At 48.6% G+C, this 13,838-nt stretch overlaps 1 protein-coding gene across 1 annotated transcript in view; it reads left to right on the top strand.

The window, feature by feature from the left end:
* Nucleotides 1–6,983: 6,983 nt before the first annotated feature.
* LOC144176046 (cytochrome P450 3A24-like) overlaps nucleotides 6,984–13,838 on the top strand; it is a 148,008-nt gene continuing 141,153 nt past the window's right edge. Inside the window, exon 1 of the mRNA XM_077705166.1 lies at nucleotides 6,984–7,169. The gene's annotated coding sequence lies outside the window, so the exon portion shown is untranslated. The remainder of the gene's footprint in view (nucleotides 7,170–13,838) is intronic.

Genomic DNA, 13,838 nt, shown 5'->3' with positions numbered 1-13,838 from the left:
CGACTGAGTGTATTAGATTGGTATGTACAGGATCCCAAACAGATGCAGGGTATGTTAATTTAGGGCGAATGAATATTTTGTAGCGGGTGAGCTTTAAGGAAGAAGGTGCTTTAGCAAAGTTGCGACGTAGGTACCCAAACATTCTGTTTGCTTTAGCGATTATGTGTTCAGTGTGGATTGCCCAGTTTAAATTGGTGGTTGTTTGTAAGCCTAGGTCTTTATAGCTAGAAACAGTATCCGATACAGGTATATTGAGATAGTAGATTGGGGGTGGATTAGTTGATGTTGATAGTTGGATTTTTATGGCGCAAGGCTAACTGGGGCATACAGTGCCAAATCAGTGTTAATGTATGAGGGGTGAAGTATAAAACACTAAAATCGCTCAATAAGAACGAAAGATCAGTTGAAGACAATGGCTGGTGTATAGGGTCAGTGTTTATTATGCATGATAGGAAAGGAGGTTTAAAAACTTAACATCTGACAAATACTTAAAAACACTTTTAGCGGAAACCATAGCACCGTAACCCAAAAACAATGATGGGTGGAGTTGAATGTGTTGTCTGTAGAGTGTTTGTGTCGTGCCTTAAATTAACTACGGACATATGTGAACTACGGATATGGCTTCTCCACACCTGCTACACAGGGGTTTTGAAGATCCCGGGAGCAGACACGAGTGCGCTGCGTGTGTGTGCCCTATCCGTAGCCGAGCACAGGTGACTTCAGCGTATTTGTTGCATGTGCCGGTGGTGTATGGTCCCAAGTGTGGTTTTATTACGGGTAGTTTGTTGCCTGTCCGTTCACTCCAGTGTGTTTGCCATGTTTCTCGAAGGTGTTGTCTGATGTGTGGCTTGATGTCAGTGTTGGGTACCGTTGTTATGTCAACTGTGTCTCGCAGTGCAGCACCAGCAGCCATTTTATCCGCAACCTCATTACCAGCGATTGCGGAGGGGCCTAGAATCCAGCATATAGTTATTTCCATGTTTGAGGTATATGCAGATATAATGGCCTGAAAAGCAAGATTAATTACACAGTTTTTAGATTGCTTCCTAGAGGCCAAAGCACGAACAATACTGAGGGAGTGCGTGTACACAATAAACTTTGGTATTCGGTGTTGGGTAATGTGATGTAAAATCAATAATATTGAACGAGAGTGCGAAGTTGGGCGAGTCGGTAGGAATTCATTAATCCATGCCTTCCTTTGCGCTGTTTTTATTAATCATTAATATGCCGCGTGATTCTCCGTAATAATACCATTATAACAATTCGTCGTCTTACAGACCCAAAAGGTCTCTCCGAGCGCAGCACAAGACACAGCGGTGGCAGTCTTTGATGCATCGCTATAAAATCCTGCAAATCGGTGCTTGTCCTGTAAAAACAAGAAATGTTGCAGAATGGCAATCCTTGGTGCCCTGTTTTTATCGAGTTGCGTAAACGACAGGTCGCACGACACAGGGCAAAGATTCCAAGGGGGCATAAAATTAATGATGGGTGTCTTGTGTATGTCTGTAAAGGAAACCTTGAGCTCAGGAGCTTCCTCTTTCACCCTACTTGAGAAAGGCAAAGAAATGGATGAATGATTTAAACAGAGTTGTTGTGAGGATGTATTATTAATGGTGGAATTAAAAGGCTGGTTAGTCATGGCCATGCTTTTTGAGGCATACAGCAAGACCATGTAAATCCTCTGGTGATGTATGGGCCATTTATCACACTCGGCGTAGACGTACATCGGGCTAGTGCGAAAAGCGCTGGACTGGGCTAGTGTGGAAAGCGCCACATGCAAGGCGAAACCCCAGATGCAGCACTGGGTCGAGCATTTTTAGGGCCGTTTTTGTTGCAGACCCATAAAAGACACTTCCATAGTCCAATCGAGACCTCACCAGGCTGGTAAAAGTGCGTGACAGGAGTTGCTTGCCCGTTCCGTAGGACTGATGGGAGAGAATTTTAACAATGCTGATTGCTTTTAGGCATTTATGTTTGAGTTGTTTAATGTGAGGAATTAATGTGAGTTTTTTGTCCAACCCTATACCCAAAAAACTTGTGTTCCTTTCTGACAGGAATCGAAACGCCATTTAAGGTAATGTCTGGCTCCAGATTCCTGGAGAAGACAACACAAGTACTTTTTTCTGGGTTTAATTTAAAACCATTCTTGTCTAACCAGCTGGCAAGTTTTATGACACCGTGCTGGGCTTGACGCTCAGCAGCGATGGACATATTGCATGATTTAAAAGATGTGCGGACGTCGTCTACATACATTGAATAAAAAATTGCAGGTGGCAATGCCTTCCAAAGGGAGTTCATTTTAACTATGAACGGAGTGCAACTTAGAACGTCACTTTGTGGAACGCCGTTTTCTTGTACTGGCACCTTTGAGAATGCGCTACCAACTCTCACACGAAATGTTCTCCCGGACAAATAACTAGGAATAGTGTTCATCATGTTGCCTGAGACACCAAATAACTTCAGGTCACTCAGGATCCCGTAGCGCCGAGAGGTGTGATAGACCTTCTCACGGTCAAAAAACACCGTTGCGCAAAACTGTTTAGGAATAAAAGCACCCTTTATGTATGACTCAAAGGCGACTAGTTGACCGTTCGTGGATCGCCCTGCCCTGAAGCCTGTCTGGCAGCTCTCGAGAAGACCATTGTACTCAAGAACCTACACAAGACTCCTGTTCATTATCTTCTCGAGGAGCTTGCACAGGAAGCTTTTTAAAGCAATGGGCCGATAACTTGCAGGAGAGGAAGGGTGTTTTCCTTCTTTCAGGAAAGCCACGACTATGGCCTCCGTCCAAGAGCGTAGGATGTGCCCCGAAAGCCACATTTTTTTGTATAGATGTAGAAATGTTTCAAAAAGTGTCGGAGTTGTATCATGGTGTATGTAATTTTGTCTGCACCTGGAGTTGAAGGCTTAGGTGGAGTCAGAGCAGTCTTAAGCTCATGAATTGAAAAAGGAGAATTGTAGGAAGTGTGCGACTTGTTCCTATCCCGCAGGGACTTCGTTTCGCAATAAATTTTGTGTTTCATGAACGTGTTTGCGTAGTGTGCTGAACTGGACCCGGGTTGGAAGTGTTGCGCAAGTGTGTTAGCCTGGTCTTCAAGTGTTCCCCCTGTTGTGCTCACCAATGGAGGCTGTGTGCCTGCTGTCCTTTGAGCTTACGTATATGTGTCCAGATTTTGTGTGTCTTTGTATGAGTTTATGGATGTCACGAAGGTGTGCCAACTCTCTCGTTTTGCCTGACGGCGCACAGGTTTTCCAAACTCCTTTGCCCGTTTGAACAAAAGGAGGTTACCTGACGTAGGGTACCTACGAAGGGACCCCACGCCTTGTTCTGGGCCCTTCGCGCCCGACTAATGTCCTCATTCCACTACGGCCTCCTCTGGTTTCACGGGGCACCAGAGGCGTGGGGAATAGACTTCTCGGCATCGTCGAGGATGTGCTTCGTGAGTAGTTGGGTAGCTTCTTCAATGTGTAGGTATGTTATGGTTGTGTACTGTTTTTAGATCGCTTTGTAAATTTACTCCAGTTAGTTCTTGCTGCATTGAACCTGTTCTGGGAAGATGGACTGCGTGAGCCTTTACCTGTACATGTTAGTGAGGTGGGGATGTGGTCACTACCATAAGCGTACGTGCACACACCCCAATCAAGACATGGAAAGAGAACTGCAGAACCAATAGCCAAGTTAAGATGTGTGTATGTATCGTGTCCTAAGTTAGGGTATGTAGGCTGTTTTTTGTTGAAAAGGCATGTTCTAGAGGATGTTAGAAACTGTTCTATCAGGTGACCTCGGGCAGCCGTGGGAGAAGAGCCCCAAAGAGAATTATGCGCATTAAGTTCGCTTGTGAGGGTGTATGGTTCGGGCCGCTGGTCAACCAGTGCCTCAAAATCTGAGCTCGAAAGTGCAAATCAGGAGGAATGTAGATGGAACATACTGTTGTCAACCCATTGAATATTATCTTGCGGTTTGCTGCAGCCTCAAGGAAAGTGTTCAAAGTGATAAGATGGCATGCTAAGGATTTCCGGGTGATTTCCAGACCGCCAGAAGAGTGTGTGCAGCCATTCCTGTCCTTTCCGAATACCATATAACTATTCAAGAAATTTGTGTGTGTGTTCTTTACACTCGAGTATATCTTCAGTACCTACAAATGGTGCACACACGTTTATGCAGATGGCTCGGTTATCCCGGGCTCATCCACCATCGGCGGGTGGATCCCATCAGCCCGGAGCACTATCGAAAGAAAACGTAGCCACAAAATATCTTCGAGTGCTACCGAACTGGCAGCTGTAAGGGCACCACTTCATTACATCAGCGGACATCATGGCCAAAAAAGGGTAATGTTCCTCGACTCGCGTAGCGCCTGACAAGCCCTCCAAAAGCTTACAACAACCGCAGTAAGCTTGTAGGGGAAATCGCTGAAATTCACAGAATGGCAGTGCGCGAAGGTCGTGACATCATTTTTCAGTGGCTGCCTGGTCACTCGGGCGTACAAAGCAGCATTAGATCCTACGCAGCCGCCAGCGCAGGCCACTTTGTACGCTACACGACCCAGCTTCCTTTTCCCGGGATGACAGCAACGCCCTTATTTTCGCAAGTGGATGGACTGCACATGGACTAGACGGAGTGGCAGGACCATCGCCCGACAGGTATCCACCTCTTGAGACTATTGATCCGCACTGTGATTTTCATTTTACACGCGGCCTCAACAAGCGGTGTGAGGAGTGATGAATGGACTGCACCTGAATGTAGCGTTTACTCGAAGTTTTAAGTTCAAGATAGGTTGGGACAATTCACCCATGCGCCCGACTTGAGCAGTGCTGGAGACTGTAAATCCCTTGGTGTGGGTCTGCCCTCGATTCGCTGCTGCGCTAAAAACTGCAGTGAGCTCCCTTTCTCGTATACGTCATAGAAGCTGGCTCGAACCTGGTCATTTTCTTGAGCCCTGGGCCAACAGTGCTCATAGTACCTTAGGAATAAACGTTCTGCTCCGCTCCCTAGGAGACTATGAACTGGACTCTAGATCATGAGCAGTGCAAGTGTTTCAACATGTTTACTCTGTCGGCCTGTGGTGCTGATATATTTGTTTTTCTTGGGTTTGTGTTCTTCCTTTTCTTTCCTTTTAATTCGCACCGCTTACTTTGTATTCTAATTCAGAGTTTATACTAACACTTCCGTGGGAAATGTATTATTATGTCCGGAACCTGCCAGCAGCATTCCCTTGTTTCTCGTTTTAACTTTTCCTGTTTGTCATCTCCCAGCTGTACTACGAATGTCCAACATTCACCACTTGTACTTGTAGTCATCCCCCATCTAACGTACCAAGCCTCGTCACTAGCAGGGCTGACCTCACCAGAGCACATTAAAGAGTCCTCCCTCCCCCATCCCACCTCCCTCTCTCTCTCTCTCTCTATCAAATAAACGTTTTTTCATGTATTCATCTTTCGGTACCGATAGGAAGCCTAATGAGGGGTAACTAATTGACACATGGGCCCAATGAAGATGTTTGCAACTCCATATGTTGAAGCACTCTATGAGTTTCCCATCCCGCCGCGCAACCAGATTGTGTCGCTGCGCTGTGGTCCTCTTTGGATTTTTTGCCCATATCAGCTCCCCAATAGAGCGCGCAAAAACACGCAACACGGAGCTGCACAAAAGATGTAACGGGAGCTGACAAGCACCATGAAACCGAAAAGCGGTTCGGCCAATTAGACTTCCACGAAAGCACGTAGTTTCCATTCATTGTTCCATTCGTGACGGAAAGAGAACCTTCTCTAGTTTCCACACCTGCGTGGCTCTGTCGCTCCCAGAATCACGCTGAGGACGGGACGACATGAACACACGTTGACGCTGCTCCTCCCGGCGCCCTAGTCCCTCCGTTGTCGCTTGAGCTGTGCTTCACACACTCGCTCGCTGCGCGTGCGCGCTCTGCTCTGTTGCCAAAGAGACTCTTTTTCGCTCCCTCCGATGTGCCATTCCAACTTACCAGTGTTGGTATGCGCGAGAGTGCACTTACTTCATCTGTAAACCCAACAAATAGGCTTACTTATTTATTTATTTTACTCTCACAGCATACAAGCATTGTACAGGGGAGGGGCTCACATAAAAGAGCAAAAAAAGATGTCAAAACCACGCTACAAGTGTTCAACGATTGTACACACAAATTTATGCAATAATGTTAAAAACCTTGGTAAAGCAAATGCACTAAACGCAGCTATAACGCAAACAAACTCGGAGCAAAAAACAAAACCAAAACAATTACAAAAAAACGTTAAATGCCCTTCATTTGCCCTAAAAGAACAACATTTATTTATACAGAAATAACGGATCGATACAAGCCTACAATCCACTAAAAAAACACAAAACAGAAAGACACGCTGCTTACAACAAATCATCAGAAAAAACAACAAACAAAAAACTGACAACAAATTTGAATTTGACAATGTTTCCCGGAGTCGGTCAGGGTTAGTAATGCAGGCTAATAAAGCAGGCAGGTGGTTCCACTCACGGCGCGTTTTCGGCAAAAAAACAGTGAGAGTAGGGGACAGTGTTTCGGTGCGGGATGTGAATTTTTTGACGATGGCCAAGTCGTTGAGATATGAAATGTGCGGGTTCTTTCCAGCGTGATTAGAACATGGTTATTATGATACACTCCCTGAAATAGGGAGTGTATCACGGGGCAGTTTTCCACGTTTAGCGAGAGGAGTGCACGTTACTTCTATACATTACTTTTACTTACTTCTAACTGCTTTCCAACGTGTCTCTGTTTTCGGGCATGCGCACGGAGTTGCGTGGGAGGACTTATCTGCATACACGGGACGGACGGATTTTACTTTCGCTAAGCCATACACAGCTTCGCTTACACGGCGGAGGGACGCATCCGGGCCGCGGCCGCCGCGGCGCCGGACATTCGCTCACCTGCCTCCCTCTCCGTAATTGCCGCAGCTCCGCAGCTGTGGAATGTGTCGGCGCACCATAGCAGATACGAGAGGCCGGAGGACATGTACGCGCATGCGGGGCAAGGGGAAGAGGAAATCCGCTCCCCGGCTTCAGGCGGCTAAAAGCGACGCAGCTGGTCGGAGTGATTTAGCAACGCTTTAGCGACGTCGACGTACTCTGTACGGAGTTAAGGGTAGTTCTGGCAAGTGTGTGTGTCGTAAGGAAGTCTGTCTAAAAGGTAAGCCGACGAAACTGTACTGCAGACGGCAATTTCTCCTTTACCCAGTGTTCGGATGCTGTGGTGTGGATGGCACCGGCCTTTGGGAAAATAGCATTTTTTTGTGCTAGTGATGGTAGAGCTCGTAACGTGCTTCATTAATGCGGTAACTTCAGAAAAAAAATATTGGGGATGGAGAAAGGCTGCAAGCTCCTAGGTTGTTTAAATGTTGCAGGTTTTACTCACTGAATCTTTAATGATAATATTAATTAAATGATTGATTAATTGATAATGGCGTCTGTATACTGGCACCAAATTACTATTGCATATACTATATTAACTTTAGCGATGCCATTATTGGTAAGGTGCAGCTTAATTTTGTTCTGTATGGGTGGTGGATGTCGTACGCTAGATTCCCCTCCCTACTTTTGCTCCACCATCACTGCATCTCCTTGAATTACTTAACTCCATAAACTTCGTTTTTTTCGCTCAATAGCCATTAAAGGCTTTTGCCTTAATAATTTGCCAACATAACTACGGAACTGTTTTCGCGTTAGGAACACGTTTTCTTCTTATCTTCGAGGCGAAACTGTGATCTGAAATTGCAGTTTGCTGACTTAAAACCGGCGAAGCTCGGGTTGCTTGAGTGGTTCGTCCACTGGATGCACCTGCACCAAATTTCGGAACCAGTATTGAACTATGAACTTGACTGCTGATTCGAAGAACCGGCCCAATAACTGCAGATGTAAAGAAATGCCATTCGTTCAACGAACTGAGCCTCTAGAAACTACCAGCATTCGTTTATTTTCTCTTTCCCTACCTCTCCGCCCCTTCCTTTTATCGTGACCAGTGGCCCTCCTTTCCATGGAAAGGTTCTTCTTCTTCTTCTTCTTCTTCTTCTTCGACTACTACTACTACTAGTACTACTACTACTACTAATCTTTTTTTGTTTTTTTCATCTTTTCGTTTTAGAGGCGGGGCGTCACCAAGAGGTTGGTAATGTTTTTGAGGCGCGGCTGATGAGGAAATTACAGCAATAAAACATTGTCACGAAGCCAAAGACGACGCAGTTGTCTTCAAAGAAAACAAGTTTCTTGGAGCGAACTTGTGCTCCCCTAACAACTCAAAGAATACACTGGCGGCGAAACAGCAGTCAAGAAAGTGCCATGCGTAGGCAAGCGTCGGCGCGAGTGTTTCTGGAACCGTCAATTTACATCCAGAGCATTGTAGATCAAAGAAGATTATTCTGGGCTAGTGCCGTTAGGGCGAAACAATCTGCTTATCTGAATGAGATAGCCCGTGCGGCATGAAAATAAAGAATGGAAGGCGCGCTTCGCTCGGGACCCATATAACAGAGCCGACCGTGGCCGGGCAGTAAACAAACAATAAATACGCAAACCCATACATGGTTCGCGGCATCACCCCCCGTCTAAGAGAGCATCGACCCGATGCTAAAATAAAATACAGTCCGAACAAACAATAATAAGCAAAGTCCATCATCTTGCGTAGTAAGGTTTCAAGCGAACCACGTTGACGACTTCGGGCTGCGTGCGTCTTCGTGATGTTCCGGAATCACCATCTAGGATCACCTCGTAGGTAAGTTGACCGACACGGCGTAGAATCTGGTAGGGTCCGAAATACCGTCGCAGGAGCTTCTCACTGAGTCCGCGTCGTCGCATGGGAGTCCAAACTCAAACACGATCCCCTGGGTGGTACTCCGCGGCTCGGTGTCGGAGGTTGTAGCGCCCGGCATTTACCAGCTGCTGGTCCCTTGAACGAACTCGAGCGAGCTGGCGGGCCTCCTCCGCACGCTGAAGATATCTTTGGACGCCGCGGTTGAGGTCGTCATCCTCTACATGCGGAAGCATGGCGTCAAGCATCGTAGTCGGCCGTCTTGCGTAGACAAGCTCGAACGGCGTCATTTGCGTAGTTTCTTGGATAGCCGTGTTGTATGCAAACGTGACATACGGGAGCACTTCGTCCCAATTCTTATGTTCAACATCGACGTACATTGACAGCATATCCGCGATCGTCTTGTTCAGACGTTCCGTTAGTCCGTTCAATTAGGGGTGGTACGCCGTCGTTCTTCGGTGATCCGTGTTGCTGTAGTATAATAAGCCTTGCACCAGCTCCGCAGAAAAGGCCGTTCCGCGGTCCGTGATTAGGACTTCCGGGGCTCTATGTCACGGCACAACTTGGTTTATGAAGAACTTTGCGACTTCTTGGGCAGTGCCCCTCGGAAGAGCGGCGGTCTCTGCGTAGCGCGTCATGTAGTCTGTCGCTACGACAATCCACTTGTTCTCGTATCGGGATGTAGGGAACTGGCCCAGAAGGTCCATTCCAATCTGTTGGAAGGGCCTCGATGGGACGGCGATCGGCTGCAGAAGCCCGGCGGGTCTCGTCGCTGGCGTTTTTCGTCTCTGGCAGTCACAGCAGCTCCAGACGTAGTGGGTGACGTCGGATGTAAGGCGGGGCCAGTAGTACTTCCCCTTGATTTTTCCAATTGTGTGGGCTGTACCGAGATGTCCAGAATATGGGTCATCGTGGCACGCTTCCAAAATTTCGTCACGAAGGTCTGCGGGGATGACAAGAAGATAATTCGTTCTTGTTCCGGGGCTGAAATTCTTCTTCACTAGAACGGAGTTTTTCAGGCTAAATCCTGGTAGGTTGTGTTTGAAGGTCCAAGGCACAGCAACGTTGCATCCTTCGAGGTAGTCGATTATGACGCGTAAGTCGGGGTCCGCACGCTGCTTCGCGGCTAGGTCGCTCTCCGTCATGACTCCGAAGAACGCGCTGTCTTCATAAGAGTCCTGTGGTGGTGGGTGGACGGGAGCGCGGGACAGGCAGTCGGCGTCGGAGTGTTTCTTGCCGGATTTATAGACGATTGTAACGTCGAACTCTTGCAGGCACAAGCTCCACCATCCAAGACGGCCTGAGGGGTCCTTCAAATTGGCGAGCCAACACAGCGCATGATGGTCTGTCACAAGCTTGAATAGTCTACCATACACGTATGGGCGAAATTTTTAAATCGCCCACATGATAGCGAAGCACTCTTTTTCAGACGCTGAGTAGTTTTTCTCCTCCTTCGACAGACCGCGGCTGGCAAAGGCGATTACTTTTTCGCAACCGCTTTGTTTTTGGACGAGGACGGCACCCAAGCCTATATCACTGGCGTCCATGTGCATTTCTGTGTCGGCGTCTTCGTTGAAATGAGCGAGCACGGGCGGGATTTGCAGGCGTCTTTGCAGCTCGCAGAATGCTTTTTCTTGGTCGTTTTCCCAGCTAAAAGGGGTGCTATCTTTCGTCAAGCGTGTGAGTGGCGCTGCAATGTGTGCGAAGTTTGCGACGAAGCGCCGGTAGTATGCGCACAGTCCAAGAAATCTTCGCTCGCCCTTCTTGTCTTTCGGCCTTGGCAAGTTCGCAATAGCTGAAGTTTTTTCTGGGTCAGGTAAGACTCCCGCGGTGTTGACGACGTGGCCCAAGAACTTCAGCTCCTCATACCAGAAACGGCAGTTTTCAGGTGTCAAAGTTAACCCAACGTTAACGTTAACGTTAATTCCAACCTTGCAAGGTGTTCGTCGAAAGTCCGGGCGAATACCACAACGTCGTCGAGGTATACGAGGCAGGTGTGCCATTTTAGGCCAGCTAGCACAGTGTCAATGACTCTTCGAGACGTTGCTGGCGCCGTGCACAGCCCAAATGGCATCACCCGTATAGGCCATCCGGGGTTATAAATGAAGTCTTCTTTCGGTCTCTCTCGTCCACTTCAATTTGCCAGTAACCGGCCTTCAGATGCATTGATGAGAAGTACTTCGCATGGCAGAGGTGGTCGAGGGCGTCGTCGATTCGTGGCAGGGGGTACACGTCCTTTTTGGTGATTTTGTTCAGTCGCCGGTAGTCAACGCAAAGCCTTAATGTGTAGAGATACACGCACGCGACATCGGAAGCGCAAGGAACATGTTCATATTGAATGTGTACTGTAGACCCGGAGCAAAGCACTACTGCAATTTTGAGGTGATTGTGAGGGATGCAAAACAGCTCGCGAAAGACAGACCGCTCCTTGTATTAGGTGACTTCAACGCACCACACCCGATGTGGGGCTACAAGATGGCGTCCAAGAGAGGCAAGGAACTCATACAAGCGATGGAAAAGCACGACCTCACGCTCCTTAACGAACCGGGCGTCCCCACCAGAAGCGGAAACAGTATTACTAACGACACCACTCCGGATCTAACATGGATGGCAGAGACACCCGAAGCGGAGTGGAGGTGCGACGACGTTGATCTGGGATCCGACCACAAAACCATAAGCATTGAAGTCCACGGTCCCCAATACCGGGCCGAGCTGGGCAAGGCATGGATTACAGAATTCGACAAGATGCGGAAGTACACTCGAGAAGGCAATGACGCGTCCGAGGAGACAGGAGCAGAGGTCGAGCATAGCTTACAACAGTACGAGGAAACAGCAAGAAACACTCCGGAAGTTCACCCAAAAGATCACGACAACGACGGACACACCGTTAGTCGACGCCAGGCAATCCAACACGTGGGTAGCTAGACATTCGCTGACTCGCAAATGGAAACGCCAGCGAAGAAACAGGAAGCTAGCACAACGCATTGCTCTCCTGAACAAGCAGATTGCAGAATACGCAGCGAAGCACTGTAGAGAGAACTGGCACAAGATGTGCGAAGGACTACAGGTACAGCTATCGGCGGGAAAGACATGGAAGCTACTACGCCACCTTATAGACCCGGCACAGAGCAAGACGGCAACCTTACCAAGGTACTCAACACGTACGACGGTAACGAAAGCAAACTCTTTAGGGCACTCAAGAAGAGATACCTGCAGACTGAAAAAGGAGTTCACCCAATACCCGAAGAGTATGAGGGACCGGAAAACGGCGAGCTAGACAGACCCTTCACCATGGCGGAGCTCTGGTCGGTAATAGATGAAAGCAACAAGAAGAGCGCACCAGGGACGGACACCATAACATACAAGCATCTTTCCAAGATGTGCGGCAAGACAGCGAGCAAACTCCTTAGATATATCAACAATGCCTGGGAGACCTCAAAGCTACCACACAAATGGAAAGAGGCGGAAATAAGTTACATACCGAAGCCAGGGAAGCCCTCGTCAGTAGACAACCTGCCCCCGATATCGCTGACCTCCTGCGCGGAAAGGTTATGGAGCGAATGGTGCTACGGCGGTTACAGGGATACCTGGAAGATACAGGACAAATTTCAGCTACAATGTTTGGCTTCCGAAAACACCTTGGAACGCAAGACGTCATGGTGCAGCTCCACGAGTTGGTAGTCAAGCAAGCCACGAAGAACGGACCAAGAGCCATCCTAGCCTTAGACCTCAAAGGAGCGTTCGACAATGTGACGCACGCCAGCGTGTTGCGAAACCTCAACAAGACGGGGTGCGGGCGCAGAACATTCAAGTACATTCAAGACTTCCTCACGGACAGGACTGCGACAATAGCCATCGGCGGGACGAAATCAGACCCCATAACACTCGGGGAAAGAGGCACTCCTCAAGGGTCTGTGATTTCACCCTTGCTTTTCAACCTGGGCCTCTTACCCCTGCCAGATCTATTAGAGCATATCGAAGGAATAGACCACGCCTTCTACGCAGATGACATTACGGTATGGACGACAAGAGCCGGATCTGAAGGGCGGATGGAGGAAACACTACAACAAACAGCCATGACGGTACACGAATATGCCAAATCGTGTGGCCTGAGCTGCACACCGCAGAAGTCCGAGCTTTTGATCGTCCAACCGGGTGTCAACAATTACAAGACAAGATGCAGTATCACTGTCCAAATCGATGGAGTTGAGGTCAAGCCAACCCAACAGTGTCGTATACTGGGATTGATGCTACGGAACGACGGGAAAGCAGACGCAGCGATCGCTAAGGTCCGAACAACGACCGAGCAAGTGCTGGGTATGCTCCGGCGAGTCGCAAACCGCAGCCGTGGCATCAAGGAAGACGACGCCATCCGTCTAGTACGGGCCTTCGTCATCTCGCGGATTACGTATTCAGCAGCGTACCTGCAGATGACGAGGACACAGCGAGATGCACTAAACATACTAATACGAAAGGCAATGAAACAGGCTCCGGGACTCCCCATATACTCATCAACAAAGCGCTTGTATCAGATGGGTGTCCACAACACCGTCGACGAACTTGTGGAGGCCCACCTTTCTAGTCAGAGAGTACGGCTTAGTCAGACCGAGCACGGAAGACAAGTACTCCAGAAGTTGGGATGGGCAGTCGAACCCACACTAACGACAAGTAAAGTACCAGAAAAATGGCGGGAAGTGCTCACATCGAAGCCTCTTCCAAGAAACTTGGCACCGGGAGTAGACGATGACAGACGAAAAGCCAGGACAACAACTCTAGCGCGAAGATTGGGGGGAAACTCCCGCGTCCTCTATGCAGACGCTTCCCTCCAGAAGGGAAGCGAGCGGGCGGCAGCGGTTGTGACAACGAGAGACCGACTGGTCGTCTCGGCTTCGACGAGGACCAGGGAATCCACGACTGCGGAAGAAGTTGCCATAGCCTTGGCGCTCGTTCAACCCGGCGTCGAGGTTGTGGTGACGGATAGCAAGAAGGCATATAGCAGCTACCGAAGGGGCTCCATCTCCTCCTCAGCACTAGTGATCGTAAACAAGAAAGAGCCAC

Source organism: Haemaphysalis longicornis, unplaced genomic scaffold, assembly GCF_048455015.1.
Source record: "Haemaphysalis longicornis isolate Haplotype H1 unplaced genomic scaffold, Haemaphysalis longicornis Haplotype H1 scaffold_3, whole genome shotgun sequence".
Classification (NCBI taxonomy): domain Eukaryota; kingdom Metazoa; phylum Arthropoda; class Arachnida; order Ixodida; family Ixodidae; genus Haemaphysalis; species Haemaphysalis longicornis.
This window is presented reverse-complemented; position numbering and strand designations above follow the sequence as displayed.